We start from the raw sequence: 21,828 nt of genomic DNA on the forward strand, positions 1-21,828 counted from the left end.
GCAATTTCTGTGTTTCATCAACACTCTGATAGTCCACAGATTACAGATTGTCTCCAGATGTGCATCGGAAACTACTACTGGTCTTCCAGGGAACGATCAAATCGTAGACTGTTTTAGACATTACTCCCTTGGAGGAAAATGACTGTTGTATTCAATCCCGAAGCTATTTCAGTCTTTCATCAACACTCTGATAGTCCACAGATTACAGAATACCATCAGATGTGCATCGGAAACTACTACTGGTATTCCAGGGAACGATCAAAGCGTAGACTGTTTGAGACATTACTCCCATGGAGGAAAGTGGGGATGGTGACTGTTGTATTCTATCCCGATGCAATTTCTGTGTTTCATCAACACTCTGATAGTCCACAGATTACAGAATGCCACCGCATGTGCATCGGAAACTACTACTGGTCTTCCAGGGACGATCAAAGCGTAGACTGTTTCAGACGTTACTCCCATGGAGGTAAGTGCGCATGGTGACTGTTGAATTCATTCCCGATGCTATCTCTGTGTTTCATCAACACTCTGACAGACCACAGATTACAGAATGCCACCAGATGTGCATCGGAAACTACTACTGGTATTCCTGGGAACGATCAAAGCGAAGACTCTTTGAGACATTACTCCCGTGGAGGAAAGTGCGCATGGTGACAGTTGTATTCAATCCCGATGCATTTCCTGTGTTTCATCAACACTCTGATAATCCACAGATTACAGAATTCCACCAGTTGTGCATTGGAAACCACTACTGGTCTTCCAGGGAACGATCAAAGCGTAGACTGTTTGAGACATTACTCCCGTGGAGGAAAGTGCGCATGATGTCTGTTGTATTCAATCCCGATGCAATTTCTGTGTTTCATCAACACTCTGATAGTCAACAGATTACAGAATGTCACCAGATGTGCATCGGAAACTACTACTGGTCGTCCAGGTAACGATCAAAGCGTAGACTGTTTGAGACATACCTCCCGTGGAGGAAAGTGCGCATGGTGACTGTTGTATTCAATCCCGATGCAATTTCTGTGTTTCATCAACACTCTGATAGTCCACATATTACAGAATGCCACCAGATGTGCATCGGAAACTACTACTGGTGTTCCAGAAAACGATCAAAGTTTGGACTGTTTCAGTCATTACTCCCACGGAGGAAAGTGCGCATGGTGACTGTTGTATTCAATCCCGATGCAATTTCTGTGTTTCATCAACACTCTGATACTCCACAGATTACAGAATGCCCCCAGATGTGCATCGGAAACTACTACTGGTCTTCCTGGGAACGATCTAAGCGTAGACTATTTGAAACAATACTCCCATGGAGGAAAGTGCGCATGGTGACCGTTGTATTCAATCCCGATGCAATTTCTGTGTTTCATCAACACTCTGATAGTCCACAGATTACAGAATGCCTCCAGATGTGCATCGGAAACTACTACTGGTCTTCCTGGGAGTGACCAAGCGTAGACTGTTAGAGACATTACTCCCACGGAGGAAAGTGCGCATAGTGACTGTTGTATTCAATCCCGATGCAATTTCTGTGTTTCATCAACACTTTGATAGTCCACAGATTACAGAATGCCTCCAGATGTGCATTGGAAACTACCACTGGTCTTCCAGGGAACGATCAAAGCGTAGACTGTTTGAGACATTACTAACATGGAGGAGAGTGCGCATGGTGACTGTTGTGTTCAATCCCGATGCAATTTCTGTGTTTCATCAACACTCTGATAGTCCACAGATTACAGAATGCCAGCAGATGTGCATCGGAAACTACTACTGGTCTTCCAGGGAAGGATCAAAACGTAAACTCTTTGAGACATTACTCCCTTGGAGGAAGGTGCGCATGGTGACTGTTGTAATCAATCTCGATGAAATTTCTGTGTTTCATCAACACTCTGATACTCCACAGATTACAGAATGCCCAAAGATGTGCATCGGAAACTACTACTGGTCTTCCTGGGAACGATCTAAGCGTAGACTATTTGAAACAATACTCCCATGGAGGAAAGTGCGCATGGTGACGGTTGTATTCAATCCCGATGCAATTTCTGTGTTTCATCAACACTCTGATAGTCCACAGATTACAGAATGCCTCCAGATGTGCATCGGAAACTACTACTGGTCTTCCTGGGAACGTCCAAGCGTAGACTGTTAGAGACATTACTCCCACGGAGGAAAGTGCGCATAGTGACTGTTGTATTCAATCCCGATGCAATTTCTGTGTTTCATCAACACTCAGTTAGTCCACAGATTTCAGAATGCCTCCAGATGTGCATCGGAAACTACTACTGGTCTTCCAGGTAACGATCAAAGCGTAGACTGTTTGAGACATTACTCCCGTGGAGGAAAGTGCACATGGTGACTGTTTTATTAAATCCCGATGCAATTTCTGTGTTTCATCGACACTCTGATAGTCCACAGATTACAGAATGCCACCAGATGTGCATCGGAAACTACTACTGGTCTTCCAGGTAACGATCAAAGCGTAGACTGTATGAGACATACCTCCCGTTGAGGAAAGTGCGCATGGTGACTGTTTTATTCAATCCCGATGCAATTTCTGTGTTTCATCAACATTCTGATAGTCCACAGATTACAGAATGCCACCAGATGTGCATCGGAAACTACTACTGGTCTTCCAGAAAACGATCAAAGTGTGGACGTTTTCAGTCATTACTCCCACGGAGGAAAGTGCGCATGGTGACTATTGTATATAATCCCGATGTAATTTCTGTGTTTCATCAATACTTTGATAGTCCACAGATTACAGAATGCCTCCAGATGTGAATTGGAAACTACCACTGGTCTTCCAGGGAACGATCAAAGCGTAGACTGTTTGAGACATTACTAACATGGAGGAGAGTGCGCATGGTGACTGTTGTATTCAATCCCGATGTAATTTCTGTGTTTCATCAACACTCTGATAGTCCACAGATTACAGAATGCCTCCAGATGTGCATCGGAAACTACTACTGGTCTTCCAGGGAACGATCAAAACGTAAACTCTTGGAGACATTACTCCCTTGGAGGAAGGTGCGCATGGTGACTGTTGTAATCAATCCCGATGCAATTTCTGTGTTTCTTCAACACTCTCATAGTCCACAGATTACAGAATGCCATCAGATGTGCATCGGAAACTACCACTGGTCTTCCAGGGAACGATCAAAACTTAGACTGTTTGAGACATACTCTCGTGGAGGAAAGTGCGCATGATGACTGTTGTATTAAATCACGATGCAATTTCTGTGTTTCATCAACACTCTGATAGTCCACAGATTACAGAATGCCTCCAGATGTGCATCGGAAACTACTACTGGTCTTCCAGGGAACGATCAAATCGAAGACTGTTTGAGACATTACTCCCGTGGAGGAAAGTGCGCATGGTGACTGTTTTATTCAATCCCGATGCAATTTCTGTGTTTCATCAACACTCTGATAGTCCACAGATTACGGAATGCCACCAGATGTGCATCGGAAACTACTACTGGTCTTCCAGGGAACGATCAAAGAGTGCACTGTTTCAGGCATTACTCCAATGGATGAAAGTGCGCATGGTGACTGTTGAATTCAATCCCGATGCTATCTCTGTGTTTCATCAACACTCTGACAAACCACAGATTACGGAAAGCCTCCAGATGTGCATCGTAAACTACTACTGGTCTTCCAGGGAACGATCAAAGCGTAGAATGTTAGAGACATTACTCCCATGGAGGAAGTGCGCATGGTGACTGTTGTATTCAATCCCGATGCAATTTCTGTGTTTCATTAACACTCTGATAGTCCACATATTACAGATTGTTTCCAGATGTGCATCGTAAACTACTACTGGTCTTCCAGGGAACGATCAAAGCGTAGAATGTTAGACACATTACTCCCATGGAGGAAGTGCGCATGGTGACTGTTGTATTCAATCCCGATGCAATTTCTGTGTTTCATTAACACTCTGATAGTCCACATATTACAGATTGTTTCCAGATGTGCATCGGAAACTACTACTGGTCTTCCAGGGAACGATCAAAGCGTAGACTGTTTGAAACATTACTCCCATGGAGGAAACTGCGCATGGAGACTGTTGTATTCAATCCCGATGCAATTTCTGTGTTTCATCAACACTCTGATAGTCCACAGATTACAGAATGCCTCCAGATGTGCATCGGAAACTACTACTGGTCTTCCAGGGAACGATCAAAGCGTAGAGTGTTTGAGACATTACTCCCATGGAGGAAAGTGCGCATGGTGACTGTTGTATTCTATCCCGATGCAAATTCTGTGTTTCGTCAACACTCTGATAGTCCACAGATTACAGAATGCCACGAGATGAGCATCAGAAACTACTACTGGTGTTCCAGGAAACGATCAAAGCGTAGACTGTTTCAGACATTACTCCCATGGAGGAAGGTGCGGATGGTGACTGTTGTATTCAATCCCGATGCAATTTCTGTGTTTCATCTACACCCTGATAATTCACAGATTACAGAATGCCTGCAGATGTGCATCGGAAACTACTACTGGTCTTCCAGGGAACGATCAATACGTAAACTCTTGGTGACGTTACCCCCATGGAGGAAGGTGCGCATGGTGACTGTTGTATTCAATCCCGATGCAGTTTCTGTGCTTCATCAACACTCTGATACTCCACAGATTACAGAATGCCTCCAGATGTGCATCGGAACCTACTACTGGTCTTCCTGGGAACGTCCAAGCGTAGACTGTTAGAGACATTACTCCCATGGAGGAAAGTGCGCATGGTGACTGTTGTATTCAATCCCGATGCAATTTCTGTGTTTCATCAACACTCTGATAGACCACAGATTAGAGAATGCCACCAGATGTGCATCGGAAACTAGTACTGGTCTTCTAGGGAACGATCAAAGCGTGGACTGTTTCAGACATTACCGCCATGGAGGAAAGTGCGGATGGTGACTGTTGTATTCAATCCCGAAGGAAGTTCTGTGTTTCATCAACACTCTGATAGTCCACAGATTATAGAATGCCACCGGATGTGCATCTGAAACTACTACTGGTCTTCCGGGGAACGATCAAATCGTAGACTCTTCGAGATATACCTCCCGTGGAGGAAAGTGGGCATGGTGACTGTGGTATTCAATCCCGATGCAATTTCTGTGTTTCATCAACACTATGATAGTCCACAGATTACAGAATGCCTCCAGATGTGCATCGGAAACTACTACTGGTCTTCCAGGGAACGATCAAAGCGTAGACTGTTTTTTTTTTTTTTTTTTTTTTGAGAGATAACTACCATGGAGAAAAGTGCGCATGGTGACTGTTGTACTCAATCCCGATGCAATTTCTGTGTTTCATCAACACTCTGATAGTCCACAGATTACAGATTGTCTCCAGATGTGCATCGGAAACTACTACTGGTCTTCCAGGGAACGATCAAATCGTAGACTGTTTTAGACATTACTCCCTTGGAGGAAAATGACTGTTGTATTCAATCCCGAAGCTATTTCAGTCTTTCATCAACACTCTGATCGTCCACAGATTACAGAATACCACCAGATGTGCATCGGAAACTACTACTGGTATTCCAGGGAACGATCAAAGCGTAGACTGTTTGAGACATTACTCCCATGGAGGAAAGTGGGGATGGTGACTGTTGTATTCTATCCCGATGCAATTTCTGTGTTTCATCAACACTCTGATAGTCCACAGATTACAGAATGCCACCGCATGTGCATCGGAAACTACTACTGGTCTTCCAGGGACGATCAAAGCGTAGACTGTTTCAGACGTTACTCCCATGGAGGAAAGTGCGCATGGTGACTGTTGAATTCATTCCCGATGCTATCTCTGTGTTTCATCAACACTCTGACAGACCACAGATTACAGAATGCCACCAGATGTGCATCGGAAACTACTACTGGTATTCCTGGGAACGATCAAAGCGAAGACTCTTTGAGACATTACTCCCGTGGAGGAAAGTGCGCATGGTGACAGTTGTATTCAATCCCGATGCATTTCCTGTGTTTCATCAACACTCTGATAATCCACAGATTACAGAATTCCACCAGTTGTGCATCGGAAACCACTACTGGTCTTCCAGGGAACGATCAAAGCGTAGCCTGTTTGAGACATTACTCCCATGGAGGAAAGTGCAGATGATGACTGTTGTATTCAATCCCGATGCATTTCCTGTGTTTCATCAACACTCTGATAGTCCACAAATTACAGAATGCCACCAGATGTACATCGGGAACTACTACTGGTCTTCCAGTTAACGATCAAAACCTAGACTGTTTGTGACATTACTTCCGTTGAGGAAAGTGGGCATGGTGGCTGTTGTATTCAATCCCGATGCAATTTCTGTGTTTCATCAACACTCTGATAGACCACAGATTAGAGAATGCCACCAGATGTGCATCGGAAACTAGTACTGGTCTTCTAGGGAACGATCAAAACGTGGACTGTTTCAGACATTACCGCCATGGAGGAAAGTGAGGATGGTGACTGTTGTATTTAATTCCGATGCAATTTCTGTGTTTCATCAACACTCTGATAGTCCACAGATTACAAAATGCCTCCAGATGTGCATCGGAAACTACTACTGGTCTTCCAGGGAACGATCAAAGCGTAGACTGTTTCAGACATTACTCCCATGGAGGAAGGTGTGGATAGTGACTGTTCTATTCAATCCCGATGCAATTTCTGTGTTTCATTAACACCCTGATAATCCACAGATTACAGAATGCCTGCAGATGTGCATCGGAAACTACTACTGGTCTTCCAGGGAACGATCAAACCGTAAACTCTTTGAGACATTACTCCTATGGAGGAAGGTGCGCATGGTGACTGTTGTATTCAATCCCGATGCAGTTTCTGTGCTTCATCAACACTCTGTAACTCCGCAGATTACAGAATGCCTCCAGATGTGCATCGGAAACTAGTACTGGTCTTCTAGGGAACGATCAAAGCGTGGACTGTTTCAGACATTACCGCCATGGAGGGAAGTGCCGATGGTGACTGTTGTATTCAATCCCGATGCAATTTCTGTGTTTCATCAACACTCTGATAGCCCACAGATTACAGAATGCCACCACATGTGCATCGGAAAGTACTACTTGTCTTCCAGGGAACGATAAAAACGTAGACTGTTTGAGACATTACTCCCACGGAGGAAAGTGCGCATGGTGACTGTTGTATGCAATCCCGATACTATTTCTGTGTTTCATCAACACTCTGATAGTCCACAGATTTCAGAATGCCACCGCATGTGCATCGGAAACTACTACTCGTCTTCCAGGGACGATCAAAGCGTGGACTGTTTCAGACGTTACTCCCATGGAGGAAAGTGCGGATGGTGGCTGTTGTATTCAATCAAGATGCAATTTCTGTGTCTCATCAACACTCTGATAGTCCACAGATTACACAATGAAACCAGATGTGCATCGGAAACTACTACTGGTCTTCCAGGGAACGATAAAAGCGTAGACTGTTTGAGACATTACTCCAATGGATGAAAGTGCGCATGGTGACTTTTGTATTCAATCCCGATGCTATCTCTGTGTTTCATCAACACTCTGACAGACCAGAGATTACAGAATGCCACCAGATTCTATCGGAAACTACTACTGGTATTCCAGGGCGCGATCAAAGCGAAGACTGTTTGAGACAATACTCCCGTGCAGGAAAGTGCGCATGGTGACTGTTTATTCAATCCCGATGCATTTTCTGTGTTTCATCAACACTCTGATAGTCCACAGATTACACAATGCCACCAGTTGTGCATCGGAAACCACTACTGGTCTTCCAGGGAACGATCAAAGCGTAGACTGTTTGAGACATTACTCCCTTGGAGGAAAGTGTGGATGGTGACTGTTGTATTCTATCCCGATGCAATTTCTGTGTTTCATCAACACTCTGATAGTCCACAAATTACAGATTGCCACCAGATGTACATGGGGAACTACTACTGGTCTTCCAGTTAACGATCAAAACCTAGACTGTCTGTGACATTACTTCCGTTGAGGAAAGTGGGCATGGTGACTGTTGTATTCAATCCCGATGCAATTTCTGTCTTTTCATCAACACTCTGATAGACCACAGATTAGAGAATGCCACCAGATATGCATCGGAAACTAGTACAGGTCTTCTAGGGAACGATCAAAGCGTGGACTGTTCCAGACATTACCGCTATGGAGGAAAGTGCGGATGGTGACTGTTGAATTCAATCCCGATGCAATTTCTGTGTTTCATCAACACTCTGAAAGTTCACAGATAACAGAATGCCACCGGATGTGCATCGGAAACAACTACTGGTCTTCCCGAGAACGATCAAAGCGTAGACTCTTTGAGATATACCTCCCGTGGAGGAAAGTGCGCATGGTGACTGTTGTATTCAATCCCGATGCAATTTCTGTGTTTCATCAACACTATGATTGTCTACAGATTACAGAATGCCTCCAGATGTGCATCGGAAACTACTACTGGTCTTCCAGGGAACGATCAGAGCGTAGACTGTTTGAGACATTACTCCCATGGAGGAATGTGCGAATGGTGACTGTTGTATTCAATCCCGATGCAATTTCTGTGTTTCATCAACACTCTGATAGTCCACATATTACAGAATGCCACCAGATGTACATCGGGAACTACAACTGGTCTTCCAGTTAACGATCAAAACCTAGACTGTTTGTGACATTACTTCCGTTGAGGAAAGTGGGCATGGTGTCTGTTGTATTCAATCCCGATGCAATTTCTGTGTTTCATCAACACTCTGATAGCCCACAGATTACAGAATGCCTCCAGATGTGCATCGGAAACTACTACTTGTCTTCCAGGGAACGATAAAAACGTAGACTGTTTGAGACATTACTCCCATGGAGGAAAGTGTGCATTGTAACTGTTGTATTCAATCCCGATACTATATCTGTGTTTCATCAACACTCTGATAGTCCACAGATTACAGAATGCCACCAGATGTGCATTGGAAACTAGTACAGGTCTTCTAGGGAACGATCAAAGCGTGGACTGTTTCAGACTTTACCGCCATGGAGGAAAGTGCGGATGGTGACTCGTATTGAATTCCGATGCAATTTCTGTGTTTCATCAATACTCTGATAGTCCACAAATTACAGAATGCTACCAGATGTACCAGATGTACATCGGGAACTACTACTGGTCTTCCAGGGAACGATCAAAGCCTAGACTGTTTGAGACATTACTCCCATGGAGGAAAGTGTGCATGGTGACTGTTGTATTCAATCCCGATGCAATATTTGTGTTTCATCAACACTCTGATAGTCCACAGATTACAGAATGCCACCAGATGTGCATCGGAAACTACTATTGGTCTTCGAGGGAACGATCAAAGCGAAGACTGTTTCAGACTTTACACCCATGGAGGAAAGTGCGGATGGAGACTGTTGTATTCAATCACGATGCAATTGATGTGTTTCATCAACACTCTGATAGTCCACAGATTACAGATTGTCTCCAGATGTGCATCGGAATCTACTACTGGTCTTCCAGGGAACGATCAAATCGTAGACTGTTTTAGACATTACTCCCATGGAGGAAAATGACTGTTGTATTCAATCCCGATGCTATTTCAGTCTTTCATCAACACTCTGATAGTCCACAGATTACAGAATACCACCAGATGTGCATCAGAAACTACTACTGGTATTCCAGGGAACGATCAAAGCGTAGACTGTTTGAGACATTACTCCCATGGAGGAAAGTGCGGATGGTGACTGTTGTATTCAATCCCGATGCAATTTCTGTGTTTCATCAACACTCTGATAGTCGACAGATTACAGAATGCCACCACATGTGCATCGGAAACTACTACTGGTATTCCAGGGAACGATCAAAGCGAAGACTGTTTGAGACATTACTCCCGTGGAGGAAAGTGCGCATGGTGACTGTTGTATTCAATCCCGAAGCATTTCCTGTGTTTCATCAACACTCTGATAATCCACAGATTACAGAATGCCACCAGTTGTGCATCGGAAACCACTACTGGTCTTCCAACGAACGATCAAAGCGTAGACTGTTTGAGACATTACTCCCATGGAAGAAAGTGCGGATTGTGACTGTTGTATTCAATCCCGATGCAATTTCTGTGTTTCATCAACACTCTGATAGTCCACAAATTACAGAATGCCACCAGATGTACATCGGGAACTACTACTGGTCTTCCAGTTAACGATCAAAACCCAGGCTGTTTGTGACATTACTTCTGTTGCGGAAAGTGGGCATGGTGACTTTTGTATTCAATCCCGATGCAATTTCTGTGTTTCATCAACTCTGTGATAGACCACAGATTAGAGAATGCCACCAGATGTGCATCGGAAACTAGCACTGGTCTTCTAGGGAACGATCAAAGCGTGGACTGTTTCTGACATTACCGCCATGGAGGAAAGTGAGGATGGTGACTGTTGTGTTCAATTCCGATGCAATTTCTGTGTTTCATCAACACTCTGATGGTCCACAGATTACAGAATGTCTCCAGATGTGCATCGGAAACTACTACTGGTCTTCGATTGAACGATCAAAGCGTAGACTGTTTCAGACATTACTCCCATGGAGGAATGTGCGGATTGTGATTGTTGTATTCACTCCCGATGCAGTTTCTGTGTTTCATCAACACTTTGAAGGTCCACAGATCACAGAATGCCTCCAGATGTGTATCGGAAACTACTACTGGTCTTCCAGGGAACGATCAATGCGTAGACTGTATGAGACATTACTCCCATGGAGGAAAGTGCGCATGGTGACTGTTGTATTCAAACCCGATGCAATTTCTCTGTTTCATCAACACTTTGAAGGGCCACAGATTACAGAATGCCTCCAGCTGTGAATCGGAAACTACTACTGGTCTTCCAAGGAACGATCAAACGTTGACTGTTTGAGTAAGACATTACTCCCATGGAGGAAAGTGCGGATGGTGACTGTTGTATTCAATCCCGATGCAATTTCTGTGTTTCATCAACACTCTGTTAGTCCACAGATTGCAGAATGCCACCAGATGTGCATCGGAAACTACTACTGATCTTCCAGGGAACGATCAAAACGTAGACTGTTTGAGACATTACTCACATGGAGGAATGTGCGCAGGGTGACTGTTGTATTCAATCGCGATGCTATTTCTGTGTTTCATCAACACTCTGAGAGTCCACAGATTACAGAATGCCATCAGATGTGCATCGGAAAATACTACTGGTATTCCAAGGAACGATCAAAGCGTAGACTGTTTGAGAAATTACTCCCGTGGAGAAAAGTGCGCATGGTGACTGTTGTATTCAATCCCGATGCAATTTCTGTGTTTCATGAACACTCTGATAGTCCACAGATTACAGAATGCCACCAGTTGTGTCTCGGAAAGTACTACTGGTCTTCCTTGGAACGATCAAAGCGTAGACTGTTTCAGACGTTACTCCCATGGAGGAAAGTACGGATGGTGACTGTTGTATTCAATCCCGATTCAATTTCTGTGTTTCATCAACACTCTGATAGTCCACAGATTACAGATTGAATCCAGATCTGCATCGGAAACTACTACTGGTCTTCCTGGGAAGGATCAAAGCGTAGACTGTTTGAGACATTACTCCCGTGGATGAAAGTGCTCATGGTGACTGTTGTATTAATCCCGATGCAATTTCTGATTTTCATCAACACTCTGATAGTCCACAGATTACAGAATGCAACCACATGTGCATCGGAAACTACTACTGGTCTTATAGGGAACGATCAAATCTTAGACTGTTTCAGACATTACTTACATCGACGTAAGTGCGTATGGTGATTGTTGTATTCAATCCTGATGAAATTTCTGTGTTTCATCAACACTCTGATAGTCCGCAGATTACAGAATGCCACCGGATGTGCATCGGAAACTACTACTGGTCTTCCAGGAACGATCAAATCGTAGACTGTTCGAGACATACCTCACATGGAGGAAAGTGCGCATGGTGACTGTTGTATTCAATCCTGATGCAATTTCTGTGTTTCATCAACACTCTGATAGTCCACTGATTACAGAATGCCTCCAGATGTCCATCGGAAACTACTACTGATCTACCAGGGAATGATCAAAACGTAGTCTGTTTGACACATTACTCCCATGGAGGAAAGTGCGCATGGTGACTGTTGTATTCAATCCCGATGATATTTCTGTGTTTCATCAACACTCTGATAGTCCACAGTTTACAGAATGCCTCCAGATGTGCATCGGAAACTACTACTGGTCTTCCAGGGAACGATCAAAGCGTAGACTGTTTGAGACATTACTCCCATGGAGAAAGTGCGCATGGTGACTGTTGTATTCAATCCCGATGATATTTCTGTGTTTCATCAACACTCTGATAGTCCGCAGATTACAGAATGCCACCGGATGTGCATCGGAAACTACTACTGGTCTTCCAGGGAACGATCAAAGCGTAGACTGTTTGAGACATACCTCACATGGAGGAAAGAGCGCATGGTGACTGTTGTATTCAATCCCGATGCAATTTCTGTGTTTCATCAACACTCTGATAGTCCACAGATTACAGAATGCCACCGGATGTGCATCGGAAACTACTACTGGTCTTCCAGGGAACGATCAAAGCGTAGACTGTTTGAGACATTACTCCCATGGAGGAAAGTCCGCATGGTGACTGTTGTATTCAACCTTGATGCAATTTCTGTGTTTCATCAACACTCTGATAGTCCACAGATACAGAATGCCACCAGATGTGCATCGGAAACTACTACTGGTCTTCCAGGGAACGATCAAATCGTAGACTGTTTGAGATATTACTATCGTTTAGGAAAGTGCGCATGGTGACTGTTGTATTCAATCCCGATGCAATTTCTTTGTTTCTTCTACACGCTGATATTGTTCAGATTACAGAATGCCACCAGATGTGCTTCGGAAACTACTACTGGTCTTCCAGGGAACGATCGAAGCGTAGACTGTTTGAGACATTACTCCCATCGAGGAAAGTGCGCGTGGTGACGGTTGTATTCAATCCCGATGCAATTTCTGTGTTTCATCAACACTCTGATAGTCCACAGATTACAAAATGCCACCGGATGTGCATCGGAAACTACTACTGGTCTTCCAGGGAACGATCAAAGCGTAGACTGTTTGAGTCATTACTACCGTGGAGGATAGTGCGCATGGTGACTGTTGTATTCAATCCCGATTCAATTTCTGTGTTTCATCAACACTCTGATAGTTCACAGATTACAGAATGCCACCAGACGTGCATCTGAAACTACTACTGGTCTTCCATGGAACGATCAAAGCGTAGACCGTTAGAGACATTACTCCCATTTAGGAAAGTGCGCATGGTGACTGTTGTACTCAATCCCGATGCAATTTCTGTATTTCATCAACACTCTGATAGTCCACAGATTACAGATTGAATCCAGATCTGCATCGGAAACTACTACTGGTCTTCCTGGGAACGATCAAATCGTAGACTGTTTGAGACACTATTCCCGTGGAGGGAAGTGCGCATGGAGACTGTTGTATTCAACCTGATGCAATATCTATGTTTCATCAACACTCTGATAGTCCACAGATTACAGAATGCCTCCAATTGTGCATCGGAAACTATTACTGGTCTTCCAGGGAAGGATCAAATCGTAGACTGTTTCAGACATTACTCCCGTCGAGGAAAGTGCGCATGGTGATTGTTGTATTCAATCTCGATGAAATATCTGTGTTTCATCAACACTCTCATAGTCCACAGATTACAGAATGCCACCGCATGTGCATCGGAAACTACTACTGGTCTTCCAGGGAAAGATCAAAGCGTAGACTTTTCGAGACATACCTGCAATGGAGGAAACTGCGCATGGTGGATGTTGAATTCAATCCCAATGCAATTTCTGTGTTTCATCAACACTCTGTTACTCCTCAGATTACAGAATGCCTCGAGATGTGAATCGGAAACTACTACTGGTCTTCCAGGGAACGATCAAACCGTAGACTGTTTGACACATTACTCCCATGGAGAAAAGTGCGGATGATGACTGTTGTATTCAATCCCGATGCAAATTCTGTGATTCATCAACACTCTGATAGTCCACAGATTACAGATTGCCACCATATGTGCATCGGAAACTCCTGCTGGTCTTCCAGTGAACGATCAAAGCGTAGACTGTTTGAGACATTACTCCCATGGAGGAAAGTGCGGATGGTGACTGTTGTATTCAATCCCGATGCAATTTCTGTGTTTTATCAACACTCTGATAGTCAACAGATTACAGAATGCCACCGCATGTGCATCGGAAACTACTACTGGTATTCCAGGGAACGATCAAAACGAAGACTGTTTGAGACATTACTCCCGTGGAGGAAAGTGTGCATGGTGACTGTTGTATTCAATCCCGAAGCATTTCCTGTGTTTCATCAACACTCTGATAATCCACAGATTACAGAATGCCACCAGTTGTGCATCGGAAACCACTACTGGTCTTCCAGGGAACGATCAAAGCGTAGACTGTTTGAGACATTACTCCCATGGAGGAAAGTGCGGATTGTGACTGTTGTATTCAATTCCGATGCAATTTCGGTGTTTCATCAACACTCTGACAGTCCACAGATTACAGAATGCCACCAGTTGTGTCCCGGAAACCACTACTGGTATTCCAGGGAACAATCGAAGCGTAGACTGTTTGAGACATTACTCCCATGGAGGAAAGTGCGGATGGTGACTTGTATTCAATCCCGATGCAATTTCTGTGTTTCATCAACACTCTGATAGTCCACAAATTACAGAATGCCACAAGATGTACTTCGGGAGGTACTACTGGTCTTCCAGGGAACGATCAAAGCCTAGACTGTTTGAGACATTACTCCCGTGGAGAAAAGTGTGCATGATGACTGTTGTATTCAATCCCGATGCGATTTCTGTGTTTTATCAACACTCTGATAGTCCACAGATTACAGAATGCCACCAGATGTGCATCGGAATGTACTACTGGTCTTCCTGGGAACGATCAAAGCGTAGACTCTTTGAGACATTACTCCCGTGGAGGAAAGTGCGCATGGTGACTGTTGTATTCAATCCCGATGCAATTTCTGTGTTTCATCAACACTCTGATAGCCCACAGATTACAGAATGCCACCAGATGTGCATCTGAAACTGCTACTGGTCTTCCATGGAACGATCAAAGCGTAGACCGTTAGAGACATTACTCCCATGGAGGAAAGTGCGCATAGTGCCTGTTGTATTCAATCCCGATGCAATTTCTGATTTTCAACAACACTCTGATAGTCCACAGATTAAAGATTGCCTCCAGATGTGCATCGGAAACTACTACTGGTCTTCCTTGGAACGATCAAAGCGTAGACTGTTTCAGACGTTACTCCCATGGAGGAAAGTACGGATGGTGACTGTTGTATTCAATCCCGATTCAATTTCTGTGTTTCATCAACACTCTGATAGTCCACAGATTACAGATTGAATCCAGATCTGCATCGGAAACTACTACTGGTCTTCTGGGAACGATCAAAGCGTAGACTGTTTGAGACATTACTCCCGTGGATGAAAGTGCTCATGGTGACTGTTATATTAATCCCGATGCAATTTCTGATTTTCATCAACACTGTGATAGTCCGCAGATTACAGAATGCAACCACATGTGCATCGGAAACTACTACTGGTCTTATAGGGAACGATCAAATCGTAGACTGTTTCAGACATTACTTACATCGAGGTAAGTGCGTATGGTGATTGTTGTATTCAATCCTGATGAAATTTCTGTGTTTCATCAACACTCTGATAGTCCGCAGATTACAGAATGCCACCGGATGTGCGTCGGAAACTATTAATGGTCTTCCAGGGAACGATCAAAGCGTAGACTGTTCGAGACATACCTCACATGGAGGAAAGTGCGCATGGTGACTGTTGTATTCAATCCCCATTCAATTTCTGTGTTTCATCAACACTCTGATAGTCCACAGATTACAGATTGAATACAGATCTGCATCGGAAACTACTACTGGTCATCCTGGGAACGATCAAAGCGTAGACTGTTTGAGACATTACTCCCGTGGAGTGAAGTGCGCATGGTGACTGTTGTATTCAACCTGATGCAATATCTATGTTTCATCAACACTCTGATAGTCCACAGATTACAGAATGCCTCCAATTGTGCATCGGAAACTACTACTGGTCTTCCAGTGAACGATCAAAGCGTAAACTGTTTGAGACATTACTCCCATGGAGGGAAGTCAGCATGGTGACTGTTGTATTCAATCCCGATGCAATTTCTGTGTTTCATCAACACTCTGATAGTCCACAGATTACAGTATGCCACCAGATGTGCATCAGAAACTACTACTGGACTTCCATGGAACGATCAAATCGTAGACTGTTTGAGACTTTACTATCGTTTAGGAAAGTGCGGATGGTGCCTGTTGTATTCAATCCCGATGCAATTTCTTTGTTTCATTTACACGCTGATATTGTTCAGATTACAGAATGCCACCAGATGTGCTTTGGAAACTACTACTGGTCTTCCAGGGAACGATCGAAGCAAAGAATGTTTGAGACATTACACCCGTGGAGGAAAGTGCGCATGGTGACTGTTGTATTCAATCCCGATGCAATATCTGTGTTTCATCAACACTCTGATAGTCCACAGATTACAGAGTGCCACCAGATGTGCATCGGAAACTACTACTGGTCTTCCAGGGAACAATCAAAGCGTAGACTGTTTGAGACATTACTCCCGTGGAGGACAGTGCGCATGGTGACTGTTGTATTCAATCCCGATGCAATTTCTGTGTTTCATCAACACCCTGATAGTCCACAGATTAAAGAATGACACCAGACGTGCATCTGAAACTACTACTGGTCTTCCATGGAACGATCAAAGCGTAGACCGTTGGAGACATTACTCCCATGGAGGAAAGTGCGCATGGTGACTGTTGTATTCAATCCAGATGCAATTTCTGATATTCATCTACACTCTGATAGTCCACAGATTACAGAATGCCTCCAGATGTGCATCGGAAACTACTACTGGTCTTCTTTGGAACGATCAAAGCGTAGACTGTTTCAGACATTACACCCATGGAGGAAAGTGCTAATGGTGACTGTTGTATACACTCCCGATGCAATTTCTGCGTTTCATCAACATTTCTAAGGTCCACAGATTACAGAATGCCTCCAATTGTGCATCGGAAACTACTACTGGTCTTCCAGGGAACGATCAAAGCGTAGACTGTTTCAGACATTACACCCATGGAGGAAAGTGCGCATGGTGACTGTTGTATTCAATCCCGATGCAATTTCTGATTTTCATCAACACTCTGATAGTCCACAGATTACAGAATGGCTCCAGATTCACATCGGAAACTACTACTGGTCTTCCAGGGAACGATCAAAGCGTAGACTGTTCCAGACATTACTTCCATCGAGGTAAGTGCGGATGGTGATTGTTGTATTCAATCCTGATGAAATTTCTGTGTTTCATCAACACTCTGATAGTCCGCAGATTACAGAATGCCACCGGATGTGCATCGGAAACTACTACTGGTCTTCCAGGGAACGATCAAAGCGTAGACTGTTCGAGACATACCTCACATGGAGGAAAGTGCGCATGGTGACTGTTGTATTCAATCCTGATGCAATTTCAGTGTTTCATCAACACTCTGATAGTCCACAGATTACAGAATGCCTCCAGATGTCCATCGGAAACTACTACTGATCTACCAGGGAATGATCGAAACGTAGACTGTTTGACACATTACTCCCATGGAGGAAAGTGCGCATGGTGACTGTTGTATTCAATCCCGATGATATATCTGTGTTTCATCAACACTCAGATAGTCCACAGGTTACAGAATGCCTCCAGATGTGCATCGGAAACTACTACTGGTCTTCCAGGGAACGATCAAAGCGTAGACTGTTTGAGACATTACTCCCATGGATGAAAGTGCGCATGGTGACTGTTGTATTCAATCCCGATGCTATCTCTGAGTTTCATCAACACTGTGACAGACCACAGATTACAGAATGCCACCAGATGTGCATCGGAAACTACTACTGGTATTCCAGGGAACGATCAAAGCGAAGAATGTTTGAGACATTACTCCCGTGGAGGAAAGTGCGGATGGTGATTGTTGTATTCAATCCCGATGAAATTTCTGTGTTTCATCAACACTCTGATAGTCTGCAGATTACAGAATGCCACCGGATGTGCATCGGAAACTACTACTGGTCTTCCAGGGAACGATCAAAGCGTAGACTGTTCGAAACATACCTCACATGGAGGAAAGTGCGCATGGTGACTGTTGTATTCAATCCTGATGCAATTTATGTGTTTCATTAACACTTTGATAGTCCACAGATTACAGAATGCCTCCAGATGTCCATCGGAAACTACTACTGATCTACCAAGGAATGATCAAAACGTAGACTGTTTGACACATTACTCCCATGGAGGAAAGTGCGCGTGGTGACTGTTGTATTCAATCCCGATGCAATTCCTGTGTTTCATCAACACTCTGATAGTCCACAGATTACAGAATGCCACCAGATGTGCATCAGAAACTACTACTGGTCTTCCAGGGAACGATCAAAGCTTAGACTGTTTGAGTCATTACTACCGTGGAGGATAGTGCGCATGGTGAATGTTGTATTCATTCCCGATGCAGTTTCTGTGTTTCATCATCACTCTGATACTCCACAGATTACAGAATGCCTGGAGATGTGCATCGGAACCTACCACTGGTCTTCCTGGGAACGTCCAAGCCTAGACTGTTAGAGACATTACTCCCATGGAGGAAAGTGCGCATGGTGACTGTTGTATTCAATCCCGATGCTAATTCTGTGTTTCGTCAACACTCTGATAGTCCACAGATTACAGAATGCCACGAGATGAGCATCAGAAACTACTACTGGTGTTCCAGGAAACGATCAAAGCGTAGACTGTTTCAGACATTACTCCCATGGAGGAAGGTGCGGATGGTGACTGTTGTATTCAATCCCGATGCAATTTCTGTGTTTCATCTACACCCTGATAATCCACAGATTACAGAATGCCTGCAGATGTGCATCGGAAACTACTACTGGTCTTCCAGGGAACGATCAATCCGTAAACTCTTGGAGACATTACCCCCATGGAGGAAGGTGCGCATGGTGAATGTTGTATTCAATCTCGATGCAGTTTCTGTGCTTCATCAACACTCTGATACTCCACAGATTACAGAATGCCTCCAGATGTGCATCGGAACCTACTACTGGTCTTCCTGGGAACGTCCAAGCGTAGACTGTTAGAGACATTACTCCCATGGAGGAAAGTGCGCATGGTGACTGTTGTATTCAATCCCGATGCAATTTCTGTGTTTCATCAACACTCTGATAGACCACAGATTAAAGAATGCCACCAGATGTGCATCGGAAACTAGTACTGGTCTTCTAGGGAACGATCAAATCGTGGACTGTTTCAGACATTACCGCCATGGAGGAAAGTGCGGATGGTGACTGTTGTATTCAATCCCGAAGCAAGTTCTGTGTTTCATCAACACTCTGATAGTCCACAGATTATAGAATGCCACCGGATGTGCATCGGAAACTACTACTGGTCTTCCGGGGAACGATCAAATCGTAGACTCTTCGAGATATAGATCCCGTGGAGGAAAGTGCGCATGGTGACTGTGGTATTCAATCCCGATGCAATTTCTGTGTTTCATCAACACTATGATAGTCCACAGATTACAGAATGCCTCCAGATGTGCATCGGAAACTACTACTGGTCTTCCTGGGAACGATCAAAGCGTAGACTGTTTTTTTTTTTTTTTTTGAGAGATAACTACCATGGAGAAAAGTGCGCATGGTGACTGTTGTACTCAATCCCGATGCAATTTCTGTGTTTCATCAACACCCTGATAATCCACAGATTACAGAATGCCTGCAGATGTACATCGGAAACTACTACTGGTCTTCCAGGGAACGATCAAAGCGTAGACTGTCTGATACATTACTCCCATGGAGGAAAGTGCGGATGGTGACATGTATTCAATCCCGATGCTATTTCTGTGTTTCTTCAACACTATGATAGTCCACAAATTACAGAATGCCACCAGATGTACATCGGGAACTACTACTGGTCTTCCAGGGAACGATCAAAGCCTAGACTGTTTGAGACATTACTCCCATGGAGGAAAGTGTGCATGGAGACTGTTGTATTCAATCACGATGCAATTTCTGTGTTTCATCAACACTCTGATAGTCCACAGATTACAGATTGTCTCCAGTTGTGCATCGGAAACTACTACTGGTCTTCCAGGGAACGATCAAATCGTAGACTGTTTTAGACATTACTCCCTTGGAGGAAAATGACTGTTGTATTCAATCCCGAAGCTATTTCAGTCTTTCATCAACACTCTGATAGTCCACAGATTACAGAATACCACCAGATGTGCATCGGAAACTACTACTGGTATTCCAGGGAACGATCAAAGCGTAGACTGTTTGAGACATTACTCCCATGGAGGAAAGTGGGGATTGTGACTGTTGTATTCTATCCCGATGCAATTTCTGTGTTTCATCAACACTCTGATAGTCCACAGATTACAGAATGCCACCGCATGTGCATCGGAAACTACTACTGGTCTTCCAGGGACGATCAAAGCGTAGACTGTTTCAGACGTTACTCCCATGGAGAAAAGTGCGCATGGTGACTGTTGAATTCATTCCCGATGCTATCTCTGTATTTCATCAACACTCTGACAGACCACAGATTACAGAATGCCACCAGATGTGCATCGGAAACTACTACTGGTATTCCTGGGAACGATCAAAGCGAAGACTCTTTGAGACATTACTCCCGTGGAGGAAAGTGCGCATGGTGACAGTTGTATTCAATCCCGATGCATTTCCTGTGTTTCATCAATACTCTGATAATCCACAGATTACAGAATTCCACCAGTTGTGCATCGGAATCCACTACTGGTCTTCCAGGGAACGATCAAAGCGTAGACTGTTTGAGACATTACTCCCATGGAGGAAAGTGCAGATGGTGACTGTTGTATTCAATCCCGATGCAATTTCTGTGTTTCGTCAACACTCTGATAGTCCACAAATTACAGAATGCCACCAGATGTACATCGGGAACTACTACTGGTCTTCCAGTTAACGATCAAAACCTAGACTGTTTGTGACATTACTTCCGTTGAGGAAAGTGGGCATGGTGGCTGTTGTATTCAATCCCGATGCAATTTTTGTGTTTCATCAACACTCTGATAGACCACAGAATAGAAAATGCCACCAGATGTGCATCGGAAACTAGTACTGGTCTTCTAGGGAACGATCAAAACGTGGACTGTTTCAGACATTACCGCCATGGAGGAAAGTGAGGATGGTGACTGTTGTATTTAATTCCGATGCAATTTCTGTGTTTCATCAACACTCTGATAGTCCACAGATTACAAAATGCCTCCAGATGTGCATCGGAAACTACTACTGGTCTTCCAGGGAACGATCAAAGCGTAGACTGTTTCAGACATTACTCCCATGGAGGAAGGTGTGGATGGTGACTGTTCTATTCAATCCCGATCCAATTTCTGTGTTTCATTAACACCCTGATAATCCACAGATTACAGAATGCCTGCAGATGTGCATCGGAAACTACTACTGGTCTTCCAGGGAACGATCAAACCGTAAACTCTTTGAGACATTACTCCTATGGAGGAAGGTGCGCATGGTGACTGTTGTATTCAATCCCGATGCAGTTTCTGTGCTTCATCAACACTCTGTAACTCCGCAGATTACAGAATGCCTCCAGATGTGCATCGGAACCTACTACTGGTCTTCCTGGGAACGTCCAAACTTAGACTGTTAGAGACATTACTCCCAT

This window comes from Schistocerca gregaria, chromosome 10 (genome assembly GCF_023897955.1).
Source record: "Schistocerca gregaria isolate iqSchGreg1 chromosome 10, iqSchGreg1.2, whole genome shotgun sequence".
NCBI classification, from domain to species: domain Eukaryota; kingdom Metazoa; phylum Arthropoda; class Insecta; order Orthoptera; family Acrididae; genus Schistocerca; species Schistocerca gregaria.